The 13,809-nt window shown below is 37.5% G+C and overlaps 1 protein-coding gene across 1 annotated transcript in view; it reads right to left on the reverse strand.

Moving 5' to 3' along the window:
• The window catches only part of LOC150108907 (muscle calcium channel subunit alpha-1-like), a 1,617,925-nt gene that overhangs the window by 1,105,738 nt on the left and 498,378 nt on the right, over positions 1-13,809 (reverse strand). The window lies entirely within an intron of this gene.

Below are 13,809 nucleotides of genomic sequence, written 5' to 3' on the forward strand. Positions count from 1 at the left end.
TTATTAATTATTATTATTAGATACCTAAAGGGAGTCCAAAGACTCATCGAAGGAGGGCACCTGTTCTACAACTCTGTCTCCGCCACTCAATACACCAACTGACCGCAACTACACCAATGGCACTACCACCGACCACTACCACTAGTATTTACCACTACCAAAGACAATCACAAACATCCATGCCCGCGGCGGGATTCAAACCCGCAGCCATTTGGCTGGAGAGCAGATAAGTTAACCAATTACAAAGGAATTCTCAGCAAAAGCAGTAACAATGATGAACAAGATGACTGATACCAGGAATATTAAAGATATAAGAAAAATCTGGTCAAACCATTTTAAGACTATCTTTCACCAAGAACAAAACTACAATGCCAACAATAGAAGAAAATAACGACCACCCAAAAATTTTACAAGAGGAAGTTAGATACACAATAAAACAGATGAAAAACAATAAAGCACCCGGCTTTGATACTATCCCTACTGAACTGTAGTCATATGGAGCCAGAGCACATCAATAGAATATTAAACAACCCTATTCAATAAAATACTACAAACAGGAGAGATCCCAGATGACTGGAGAACTGGAAAGATCATCCCAATATACAAGAAAGGAGACAAAAGAGACTACAGAAATTACAGACCAATCAATTTACTCTCCCACACCTATAAAATATTCATAAGAATTATACAAAATAGATTAAAAAACACCTATGAAGAACTGATAGGCATAGAATAAGCTGGTTTCCGAAGAAACTATTCAACAATAGACCAGATTTTCACACTGCACCAACTAGCAGAGCTCAGCTGGGAAGACCATAAAGAACTATATTGTTGTTTTGTGGACTTTAAACAAGCTTTCGATAGCATCAACAGAGAAATCCTTCTTAAAGTTCTACTAGAAAAAGCAATAGACAAATATATAATACAGTTTCTTATAAAATATTAATTTAAGACAAATGCAATAATTAAAAAGGGCACACTCACAACAGAACCCATAGAGATCCAAAAAGGAGTAATGCAAGGATGCCCATTATCCCCATGCCTATTCAACATACATCTAGACAAAGTTGTAAAGAAGGTAATAGACAATGAGCGTGGAATCAATGTCAATGGTTTAAACATAAATAATATCAAATATGCAGATGATCTCGTCCTTATTGCAAGAACCCCAAATGAACTGCATAGGTCAATAAACAAGCTAAATGAAACTTGTAAAACATACGGCATGACAATAAATATACAAAAGACAAAAGTGATGAAAATAGGGAGGAACAGAACTACCATCTCAGCCACCCTAAATGGAGAACAAATAGAACAAGTAGACAACTTCATATATCTTGGATCAAAACTAACAGAAACAATAGATGAACTCAAAACAATCAAACACAGAATAGCGATAGGATGGACCACCATGGGAAAATTACAGAAAATCTGGAAAACAAACAAGACATCTAAGCAAACCAAAATCAAATTATATGAATCAATAATTATACCAACAGTCATCTATGAAGCAGAAGCGTGGACAGTTAAGAAAAGAGAGTAGAAAAAACTGCTGGCATTTGAAATGAAATGCTTAAGAAAAATAAATAGAACAAGTTGGATAGAAAAGAAAACAAACAGCACAGTCATATGAGAATTATTGCATAAAAAGACAATAATAGAAAAAATTAGAAAACAACAACTGAGTTGGTTTGGCCCCACTGTACGCATGGACACAGATACTTACTAATGCCCTAATCAATACTTTTCCAACTGAAAAAAGAAGACCTGGAAGACCAAGAATTACCTGGCTGAAATTAATAAAGAACATCTCAGGATGCAGAACATATAAGGAACTTTTTCAAACACCAAGGAATAGAGAAGATGGAAGATCCTGCTCAAGAGAAGACTCAACCCGTCTTAGACAGGAGAGAAGAAGAGAAGATACAGAGAAATATTATCAAGAAATACTTATCATATCTATCCTTGAACATATTCACCAAAGATGCACTCACGCCATCTAATGGTTGCATAGCACATTAGCCATCACTGATCCTGCACCATGAGAAGTTGAATAATAAATAATTTATTTAATAGTCACAATTTATACAGTCTGTCAAAGAAATACATACACACTTCAGCAAAAGAAAAACCTGTATAAAAATTGTAATACTAAATATATACAAACATCAAGGGATCAATACAAGTTACCTTTGACTTCTACAATTACACGAGGTGCTCAAAGTGGTTACCATTAGTGTCTAGATACTTATTATTACGGCGAACTACTGCTTGGGCAACGTTGGCCAAAGTGTCGTGGGATTACTGTGCATGCCGTTTCAATTTCTTTCCGAAGGGCCACCAGTGCAGCTGGTTTTCCATGATACACAACATTCTTTAGAGTCCCCCATAGGTAGAAGTCCAAGGGTGTTAAATCAGGAGAATGTGGGGGAAACTCAACTGTACCACTTTGTCCTATCCACTATAACTGCAAATTCTCATCGAGGTAAGCTCTCACATCTCAGTGGTAGTGTGGTGGTGCACCATCTTGTTGGAAGAGAAATTGATCATTCCCATAAAGTGCATGAATGGTAGGTAAAATGGATGTGCATAGCATATCTAGTATATTTCATATAGCATATCTACATTTGACTAGTAACAGTACCTTCAAAGAAGAATGGTCCTATTAAACCGTTAGATGACAATTCACACTGGACAATGAGCCCTGGTAAATTGACTGCCTTGTCCACATGAACATCTGGATTTTCTGGAGTCCAGTAAACACAATTATGCTGATTCACTATTCCATTAAGCTTAAATTGCTCAAATTTGATATATCACTTTAAAATGGGCTTGCGTTCCTCGAACGACAATCGTGCCTTGGCCATTTTGTTGGACTGTCCTACTCGTCACATGCTGATGCTAGTATTCATGTGAGTAGCGACATCTTATGAGAGAACATCACATTACACATTGCTACTGTAATTTGATCCAACATCGAAAAAAAGTCCATAGATGACATCTGTTAAAATGTGTACACATTTTTTGATGGACTCTGTATATACTATTAAAACCCTGTACTGATGCAAAGTAAACATGACATCAATGAAAAATTCATTTATATTTCTATTTAGTCAAGTAATATGAGAGCAGGATAGTACTTTTTCCCCCAAGTATTCTGACACAGGTAGGGGGTAAAAAAAAGAAACAAATGCAAGCAATATTATCAATAAATAAAAAATAAAAAATAAAAATAAAAGTACACATAGTTCATACACCAGTTTCATGTAAAATCTATCTATATAAAATAATACAATTTTGTTTATGGCAGGTGTGATGTGATTAATATGCTTTCAGTGCTCTAATGGCAAAATAGCATGGTCAGCTCTTTTATCTTTAACCTGGTAACAGCCTATTTGTTGTAGAATTTAAACTTCCAGAGACAGAGATCATGAAAAATTATGACTTCTTTCTTATTATTAATTATTAATTTGTCTGCTGAATGATATTATTTTTATTATTATTAAATCAGACCTCCATGGAGACTTATCGTATAAGCTACACACCTTACACACAAAGACCATCGAACCATGCTTGCATTCACCACAATTTCAGGCAATGCATTCTGCTCACCAACCACTCTCCATGCAAAGAACATGCTCCTTATGCCCCTTATCACATTCTCCTTATACAGCTTCCAGGGATATCCCCTTGTTCTTTCCCTTTCTCCGATTCAGTGAAAAATTTTTTCTGAATTAACCTGGTAACAGCCCTTTACCAACTTAAATGTCTCAATGAAATCCTCTCTGTTCTTCCTATGGCCAAGGCTCTGCAAGCTGCATTTCTTCAATCTGTTTTCATATCCCACATCTCAAAGACCACTTAGCATCTTAGTCAGTCTTCTTTGGACCCTTTCAAATATATCCTCATCACTATGAAAACCAGGAGACCAAATCTGTTCATAACAGTCCATATGAGGTCTCATCAAGGCTTTATATAATTTGTGCTTTATATCATTAGTGCATGGGAAATATGAAAGAATATTTGTTAGCAGCAATGGTAAGTTGTATACCACGAGTGAACAAGAGGACACAATTTTGAGTAAAGTGGATGACAAACAATATTAAACAGGAATTGCATGTGAAAAAGAGGCTATGGAAGAGATATAAGGATAAAGGTGAAGAGAAGATGCATGAAGAATATAAGACACACGCCAGAAGAGTGACTAGTATGGTAAGGAAGACGAAACTGGAATATGAGAGGAGATTGGCCCTAAGATCCAAAGAAAATCCTAGGGAATTTTTTAGATATGTGGCCAGTAGGAGGAGAAATGACTTGGAAGAATGATATTGTGAGATAAAAATGGGAATAGAGTGACTGATGCAGAGGACATAGTAGAATTGTTCAATGAACAATTAATTGGAGTATTTCATCCTGGAGGAGTCAGTTTTAATGCTAGAGGGATTGGGCAGGTTCGAAGTTTAGAGGTACAGGAGAAGAGTGGTGTGTTTCAAATACTGAGTACTCCGGAAGTCAATAAAGCTCTGGGACTGGATGGTATTTCACCATGAGTTTTGAGAGAATATGCTAGGGAACTGACAGAGCCTTTCACCTGGCTTTTCAATGAAAGTCTGGCTGCAAGGAAGGTGCCAATGGAATGGAAGGAAGGTAAGATAGTGCCATTGCATAAGGGCAGCAACAGACTGGAAGTGTCTAATTATAGGCCAGTTTGTGTGTCATCAGTAGTTAGTAAGATCTTGGAGAAAGTAGTGAAGGACTGTATACAGCATTGGGAAGATAAGGGTAATGTTACCTGTGAGAGTCAACATGGATTTGTGAAGGGTCACTCTTGTTTTAGCAATATGCTAGTCTTTTATGATAAAGTTACAAGAGCATTAGATGAGGGAAAGGCATATACTGCCATTTTCTTAGACTTAGAAAAGCCATTTGATAGGGTGCTACATGATAAGCTGATATTTAAGTTGCAGCACATGGGTCTGGATGTCAGATTGGTCAACTGGATTCAGGATTGGCTGTCCAATAGGTATCAGAGAGTTGTGTATGGTGGGGCAGTTTCAAGGAAGCAGAGGGTTACAAGTGGGGTCCCACAGGGCTCAGTACTGGGACCTATATTGTTTAACCTTTATATCAATGACATTGTCAGTGGATTGCAAGGGGATATTCAGTTGTTTGCGGATGATGCGAAGCTGGGAAGGATTATTAGTAATAGTGCAGATGTGGAAGCCCTGCAAGAGGATTTGAATAAGCTAGATAGATGGGCAAATGAATGGGGGTATTGGTTTAATGCAGCAAAATGTAAGGTCTTGAGGTTTGGCAAACATCGATGGGACACTGCATACTCTATGGGAGGAGTTATACTGGAGGAAGTAGGGGGGGAATAAGAGATCTGGGGTTGATGATTGATAACAAAGATGGTTTCAGGACTGTACAATGATAGTTATGAGGATCGGCTGAGGGAATGCGGACTGCAGAGTTTGGTGGATAGAAGGAGGAGAGGTGATATGGTTGAGATTTTTAAACTGCTGAGAGGTGGTTACAGGGTTGACACTGAGGAATTCTTTCACTTGGCTGAACAGCGGGAAGGAGTGATGACAAGAGACCATCCCTGGAAGTTACGAAAGGAAATTATGTGCAAGAGGGTGAGGAGTGGTTTCTTAGCATGGAGGGTGGTTAAACCATGGAATGCATTGCCTTCCATGGTTTAACCTGATGGAGTGGTGAGAGCGAGAACGGTCAATGAGTTTAAGGAGTGGTAAGATAGACTTTGTGTTTCTTAGGGGGGGTGGGAACCTCCCCTCGATGAGTCTTGATAGATTTTGTGTTTTTAGGAAAGGCCTCCCACGATGAGTCTTTTGACTCCATGGAGGCCTGAATAATAATAATAATAATAATAATAATAATAATAATAATAAACCAGAACTTGTTTATTTCTGCAAGGTTACGGTCCTCTGCACCATTTCCATAATCTGATGTGATGACTTCATAACTTGTGCAATGTGACCTCTGGATCTTAGATCCTTGTCAACCACCATAATAAGGACCATACCAATGTCTTCTCAATTTCCTCCTAAATGTCCCTACTGTTGTCTACAAAATTTCAGATCCTTATATACTTGGCAACATTCTAACTGATAGTTCTCTAATGTTGCTCATTCATACAATCTACTCAAGTCCTTCTGTAAGGCTACAAAATATGCATGATTCCTAATTATTCTCCCTAGTTTTGTATGATCTGCAAACAGTTGTATATCACCAGTTAAACCCATTCCAATATGATTAATACACAAATTAAAGAATGGTTCCAGAATGGTCCCTGAGGCACACAGTTCTTCTGAACAATCAAGTCGAAACGTATATGGTCAACTCTTCTACCTTTATTTTCTTATATTTCTTGTAAATACCAGTATATTCTGTTATATTTATTATTATTATTATTTTGTGACACCTTCATGGAGTCCAAAGACTCATCGAGGAAAGGCACCTACTCTACAGCTCTCTGTCTCCATCATCTACACCAGTGATCCTCAACCTATGGGACACTCCCCATTTGGGGGGAGTGAAATACCTAAAGTGGGGAACAAAGAAAGAGCAGAAAGTGGAAATCAAAGGAACTATTATTGACACAAAAACAATATAAAAACAGAAACATAAAATACACCCTGAAAATAAAACAATAAAATGTATAAAATCCACTGTATTGAATAAACTAGTTATGCTTATGGGAACATATCACTATTGCAAAATATACTGAGCAACTAATTAAAACTAAACAATAACAATGAATTTAAAATTAATGGCTTCATTGGGCTTGCCTTGCAGAGCAAAGCTTCTCATATGAATGATGGTACATTGGAAATTGACACTCTTAGTTCTCTTTCTATATTTAACTGATATCTATATTTTGTTTTTAAGGCAGTGACCGCAGAAAATCCGATTTCTCAAAGATAAGATGATGGAAATTGCAAAAGTGCATGAAAAGCTCTTGTCTTTAGTGCAGAAAATTCATCATCAACACTGGCCCAAAATTCTATCTAAAATTGCATCTAAATACAGGAATTTAGATGCAAACTGTCTTTTGATTTCGCCGCTTGACATGAAATCTATAAATTATTCCTCTTCTGCAATTGAGAAACCTCCAGGGGTAATGTGAAATGCGATTCTAACCCATACATTGCCATTATGTTGCTGTCAGATATAAAATAGTTTCTAAAATTCTTCGTCGACATCATTACATTATTATTATTATCAACACCCAACCTCCATGGAGTCAGAGACTCATCGTGGGAGGTATTCACTATTGAATACAATGCTCATCCAACCGCGTCTTAAACTGATTCAATGTGTCCACATCCACAACACACTCAGGCAATGCATTCCACTCACCAACCACCCTCCATACAAAGAACCTGCTTCTCTGCAGGTTCTTTGCATGGAGGGTGGTTGGTGAGTATCCGACATATCCTCGTCACCATGAAAACCCGGCGACCAAATCTGTGCACAATAATCCATATGAGGCCTGATCAAGTTCTTATACAATGGAATCATAACCTCTCTATCTCTGCATGTCAGGATTCTCTGCATCATTGCCATTATTTGATGTGATGTCTTCACAACTTGTGCAATGTGGCCCCTGAATTTCAGGTCCTTGTCCACCATCACACCTAGATCTCTCTCATCTCCTCTACTTCTGTTAAAGTTTCCCCACCAAGTGTATACTTGGCATCCCATCGTTGCTTACAAAATCTCAAAACCTTACATTGTCAACATTGAACTGACAGTTCCACTTACCTGCCCATTCATGCAATATTTTGTCTATTCAAGTCCTCTTGTAAGACATTAACATCAGCCTGACTGTTCATTGCTCTCCCCAGTTTTGCATCATCTGCAAACAGCTGGATATCACTAGTTAAACCAAACCCAATATCATTAACATACAAATTAAACATCAATGGCCCCAAAACTGACCCCTATGGCACACCACTGGTGACCTTTCTCTTTCCAGATACTGCACCCCATATACAACTTTCTGATACCTATGTGACAGCCAGTCACTGATCCAACACAGAAGTCTGTTATCCAATCCCATCTCTTTCAATTTAATTAAGAGCTTATCATGTGGAGTCTATCAAAAGTCTTTGCAAAATCCAAGTACACCACTGTATATGCATCCCCTCTGTCCAAGATATTTGTCACCTTATTATAGTACATAAGTTACTGAAACATGATCTCCCCTTAACAAACCCATGCTGATAACCACAGAGAATACTGCTGTTATCAATCCATTTCTGTATCCTACTTCTCACCAATCTCTCCAGAATCTTCACCACAACTCCACATATACAGACCAGTCTATAATTTGAAGCTACAGCCTTATCACCACCTTTATGCAGTGGAACAATTTTACCCTCCTTCCACTCCCTTGGAACCTGTGCTGTTGCAAAACTCTTGTTAAACAGGCATACCAATGCTACTGCCAGTTCCCTGGAACATTCTCTTAAGATGAGTGGTGATATTTCATCAAATCCTATCGCCTTATTAACATCAAGGTTATTTATTTTCTCAAATACCTCCTGCTCACTCACAATTAAGCAATCCTTTCCTATGTCCTTTACACTCAAGTTCGTCATGATTCCACCCTGATCAGGATGAAACACACAAATTGATCACTGAATACCTCAACAATGTCTTCTGCAGCAGTTACCATTCTACTACTTTCATCCCTTAACTTCATTTTTCCATGACCATTCTTCCTTCTACTTGCCACACACCGAGTTTTTCTTAGCCTGTTGCCAATTTCTGCTCATACTCTACTTTTGTTTTCCTAACTAACTGAGTCACTCTCCTGGCTTGTTCTTTATATTCTTCATGTGACTGATTACCATTATTCATCTTGTACTTCCTCCAAAGTGCTTTCTTTTTCCAGATTTCATGCTTAAGCTCCATATCATCCATTTTACACCAACCTTATTCAGCCTTTTGGCTTTTGGGATACATTCGTACATTGATGCTGTTATGTATTTCTTTGTAAGTTCCCATGCAGCATTTAGCTCCTTACCACTCAACTCCTCGTTCCATGTTATAGCTCGAAGTTGTCAACTAAGCTTGTCATAATCACCAGCCTTATAATTCCATATATATCCTTTCCTCACAAAAGCCTGCATATGACTAGCCACAACACAGGTGATTACTTCATGATCACTTTCACCAACCAGAGGAAAATGTGAAACCCATCCAACAATTACATCCCCTGATGAAATGATGAGATCTAGAACTTTTGATCTTTGCGTGCCTTTCTTTACGTGTTGCCTGAGATAGTTATCTCTCAAGAACTCGAGAAATTCACTTTCCTTATTCCCAAATGCTATCTCTTCATTTCAATCTATACCACCATAATTAAAATCACCCATAATAATTACCCTTCCTTTGTTCACTAATCCAAGTTGTTTATATATTTCTTCATTACCACCTTCCACATTCCCAGGCCTACAGCAACATTGCCGCTATTTCCCCCTTTCATGTCTACCTTATGTGGACTTAATTCCCCTGCTATCATCAGCAGCACTCCCCTCCCTTCCTGCCCTTTCTATCCTCACAAAAAATACTGTACATTCAATGATTTTCAATAGTTGCAAATAAAACTTTGATGTGTTCCTCTCCTGCCTTATAGGTTTTGATAAATTCATCCACATTTGCAAACATTTCTCATTTTTGTTGCTTTACCATTTTGTTCCATAACTCTAATTTTTTGACAAAAAGCATTAACTTTGTCACTCATCTCTATGTGTATTTTTTCCTTGGAGTCGAAGGTTTAATATATTTAGTTTCGAGTAGCTCAATTTCATTACAAATAACTGGTTTCTAAACTTCTCTGCTTCTTTATTATTATTATTATTATTATTAAGTGACACCTCCAAGTAGCTCAATTTCATCATAAATAAGGGGTCTCTAAACTTCTCTGCTTCTTTAATTATTAATATTATTACGTGACACCTCCAGGGAGTCCAAGGACTCATCGAGGGAGGGCGCCTACACTGCGACTGTCTCCACCAAATGCAACTACACCAACAGCATCTACCACCCACCACCATTAGTATTTCCAAAGACATCCATGCCCACAGTGGGATTCAAACCTGCAGCATTTTGGCTGGAGAGCAGATACTCTAACCACAACCAGGATGGCAAAAATTGACTTCCGTCGAAGTGGATTTGAACCACTGACCTATGGATTACTGAATTTTAAACTACAGTCCACCATTTTGCCAACTGAGCTACTGACAGAGATACTCTGTGATTCTTCCTGATTTTACTCTTCAAAGTGATTGCTATTTCGTCTCTTAATTCATAAACATGTTGTAAACATTTTCCCCATGATAACAATCTTGTCTTGCAGTAAAATATTAACGCTGCATGTTCTGCTCCAGATATGTCTTTGCAAGGTTCAGAAACACAGTCTTGATTTTAAGGGTCTCATTTTTATATAATTCGCCATGGTTATAACTGCTATTAACACAATGTTTAGACCAGGACTCCTTTCCTTTGCAGCAAGAGCTTCTCTATGAATCATGCAATTATATCCAAATACATTGTGGGGATTTTTCCCTCACAAGAGCTTGTAACTTTTAAACCTTCCAGACATAACTCAAGCATCATCAGTGCAAACTCCAACACAATTTTTCCACTGTATATAAAATATAAAGCCTTGCATATAAAATCGTCCAATATTCTGAACAATGCAGGTGCTGTGGCACTTCTTTCTATTGGTTTACAAAACTCTTCAACTGCTGATAATCAATCGCAAAATCAAACATAAGCAATTAAATGACAATCCTTGTTTCTATCTATTGCCTTGTCAAGCTGAATTGAAAATAATTAGTCACAAACTTTCGACAAACATTGTTGCTGCATATATTCACATATATCACCCATTTGCCGAGCAACAGTATCATTTGATGGAGGTATGCACTGTAGTTGTTTAGTAAAATGTTCTCCAATATCAATCGCATCTGGCAGAATTAGGTCTTCTCCTATAATGAGGGTTTTTTTGCACTTAGCTATTTTATATGCAACTTTGTAAGTAGCTAGTAAAGTTTTTCATTTATAGACAAAGCTTTTTTAATGCTAGATTTTTGCTTTTCATTAAGTTTGGCAGCAAACACCTCTTGAGATTTGTTAACATACTGTCTTCTGTCTTTCCACATTTCAGGTTTTTGATCGATCGCTTTTTCCACTTCAAGTATGGATTTACATTCCTGATTGCATGCCTGGTCAGTATTTTTTACCACTGTGCTGTCATCATTGCTTGTTTCATTTAACAATTTTTTGAAGTAATTACTCCATACTTCAAGAATATCTTTTTCTCCTGTTTTCATGTCACCTTTATCATCTATAATTCCTTTAACAGCACACTTTCCTCCATTTCTGAGCTTCTTCAACAACTTCCAGAATATCTTGCCACCTTCTTGATATTTATTTTCTATGTTCTTACCAACATCCTCCCATGACTTTTGTTTAGCTAGTTTTACACAGTGTTTCGCTTTCTTACATTTGTCTCTGTATTCTATAAGAGCACAAGCTGACTTAATTACCAGGAACATTTGATGTGCTTTCTTCTTTTCCTTCACTGCCTCTTTAACTTCCTGTGTCCACCATGGAATTCTGATTTTTCTATCCTTACAGACAACCTCACCACATGCCTCTCTGGCTGAATCAATCAGTGTTTTCTTCAGGGCTTGCCACTGAATCTCCAAGGTTTGATTCCTGTTCTCAAACTCTTTCCTTTTTTTTAAATCATGTTTGTGTATTTTAGTCTACAGTTCACATCTGAGAGCTGCTCAACTTTTATTTGCTTTAAAACTTTCTAACATGTTCTTGTTTAAAATTTGAAATTTAATTTTATCCTGCTCAAGACTAAATGGTGATCACTTCCAATTTCAAATCCTCTGTACACTCTATTGTCCTGCACCAGGGAAAAATATCACTATCAGCAATAACATAGTCACTGAAACATTTCGTATTCCTTGCCTCTTCTCTCCATGTGAATTTGTACACATTTTTATGTTGGAACATTGTGTTAGTAATAACCAGTCCATGTCCTGAGCAGAAATCCAACAGGTATTTGCCATTATTATTAGCTTTGCTCTATTCTCCAAATTTTCCCAAAATATTTTTGTATGTCTGACAATCATTTCCTATTCTGCTATTTAGATCCCTAACAAGGACCAACTTTTCCTTTTTCATTGTGTCAGTTGCTTTCTCTAAAGCCTCAAAAAATTCCCCTACTTCCACCTTAGTAGAACCTTCTAAGGAGAAGGTTCTACTAAGAACCTTCTCCACAGAAGTGGAGAAGATCCTGTGGAGAACCTTCTGTTTCATAGGCACAAATAAGCCTCACTGTCGAGTTCCCCATTCTCATATTTACCCACATCATTCTACTCGAGACTGTCTGCCATTCAAGAAGATTAGCCTCATATTTACTGTTGAATACTATGGCTATTCCCTCTTTTCCTTGATTGTCATTGCCTAAATATAACATTTTGTATTTATTGCTCAAACAGATCTCACCAGTTTTTGCCTTTTTTGTTTCAGTCCAATTCCTCAGCTAGCTCCATTTCTTTGTCATTCAGTCTTCTTATGTTGATAGTGCCAATCTTGAACTCTGGTGATGTTGAGTTGGGGTGGGTTTTAGGATTTGTTCCAGTAACTGACTTTTTGCTGTTTGCCCTAGTTCCCTGGCAAAAACAACGGGGACATTGTTTAAATGGGCGATGCCCCAGCCGGCATGAAATTCTGTCATGTTGTACCATCATTTTATATTTTGGTTTAAGCTAATAAGAATACAATTTGGTCAGCTAAATCCCAAACTGCCAACCCAATCTTTCGTTCAGTATCCAGGCAGATACCTAACAGGGTGCACCACGAGAAGGTGAGGTTTGGACATTAGGTCAGAAGCCCTGATCGGTTCTCCAAATTCCCTTAAAGGCTATATGGAGGTCTCCTCTCAGTTATAGAGCTTTGAACCTTAAGCACCCCCCATTCTTTCAATTGCAAACATGACATCACATCCAGTCCAACTTGCATTAGAAGCTGGAATTAACAGCAAAGCTTGTTTTTTGTCATATCGTCTTTTTCACCTGTGATCTATATAGATCTTCGGGGGCAGTAGAAATGAACCAGTCCTAACAAATTATCTCCAAGTGTTTTTGTGTTTGGATCTCCTTAACAAACTGGAGAACCAAGAATTCATCCATTTTCTAATATGATTTATCCAGGTGATTCTAGGTTGCTCCTGGTGTTTTTTATGAGAAGTCAAGCCCTCTAGTGCTATTTTTGGTAAGCCATCTGATCTGGCTATGTGGCTGAGCCAGTGGACTTGTTTCCAACATATTTTAATGATGATATTTTCTTGTGTTATATCAATGGAGCAGATTTTCCTTCTAACCTTGTTATTACTGATGTGTGCCATGTATGTTATCTTGAAAAATTTTCTGTAGTACCTTATCTCAAAGGCCAATAGTCTTTTCTCATTTTCCTTTAGCAATATCCAACTCGATTAAAACGATTGAAACAAATCAAGTAGGTGCAGAAGGAAACAAAATTGAGAGAATGAAAGAAACTGGAAATAGCATGACAAAAGCATTGAAAGTGGGAAAAATGGAAAGAATGAATGAAAGTGAAAGTTGGACGCATGGACCGAAAGTACAGAAACTCAAAAGGATGAATGAGAGTGAAAGTGTGAAGTGGAAGTGGAGAGTTCGAAAATTAGAAAGATTGATTGATAGAGAGAATGATGCAAGATTCGAAAGTTGAATT

The sequence above is a fragment of the Typopeltis vanoorti genome, chromosome 2 (assembly GCF_054136105.1).
Source record: "Typopeltis vanoorti isolate ZY-2024b chromosome 2, IOZ_Tvanoo_1.0, whole genome shotgun sequence".
Taxonomy (NCBI): domain Eukaryota; kingdom Metazoa; phylum Arthropoda; class Arachnida; order Uropygi; family Thelyphonidae; genus Typopeltis; species Typopeltis vanoorti.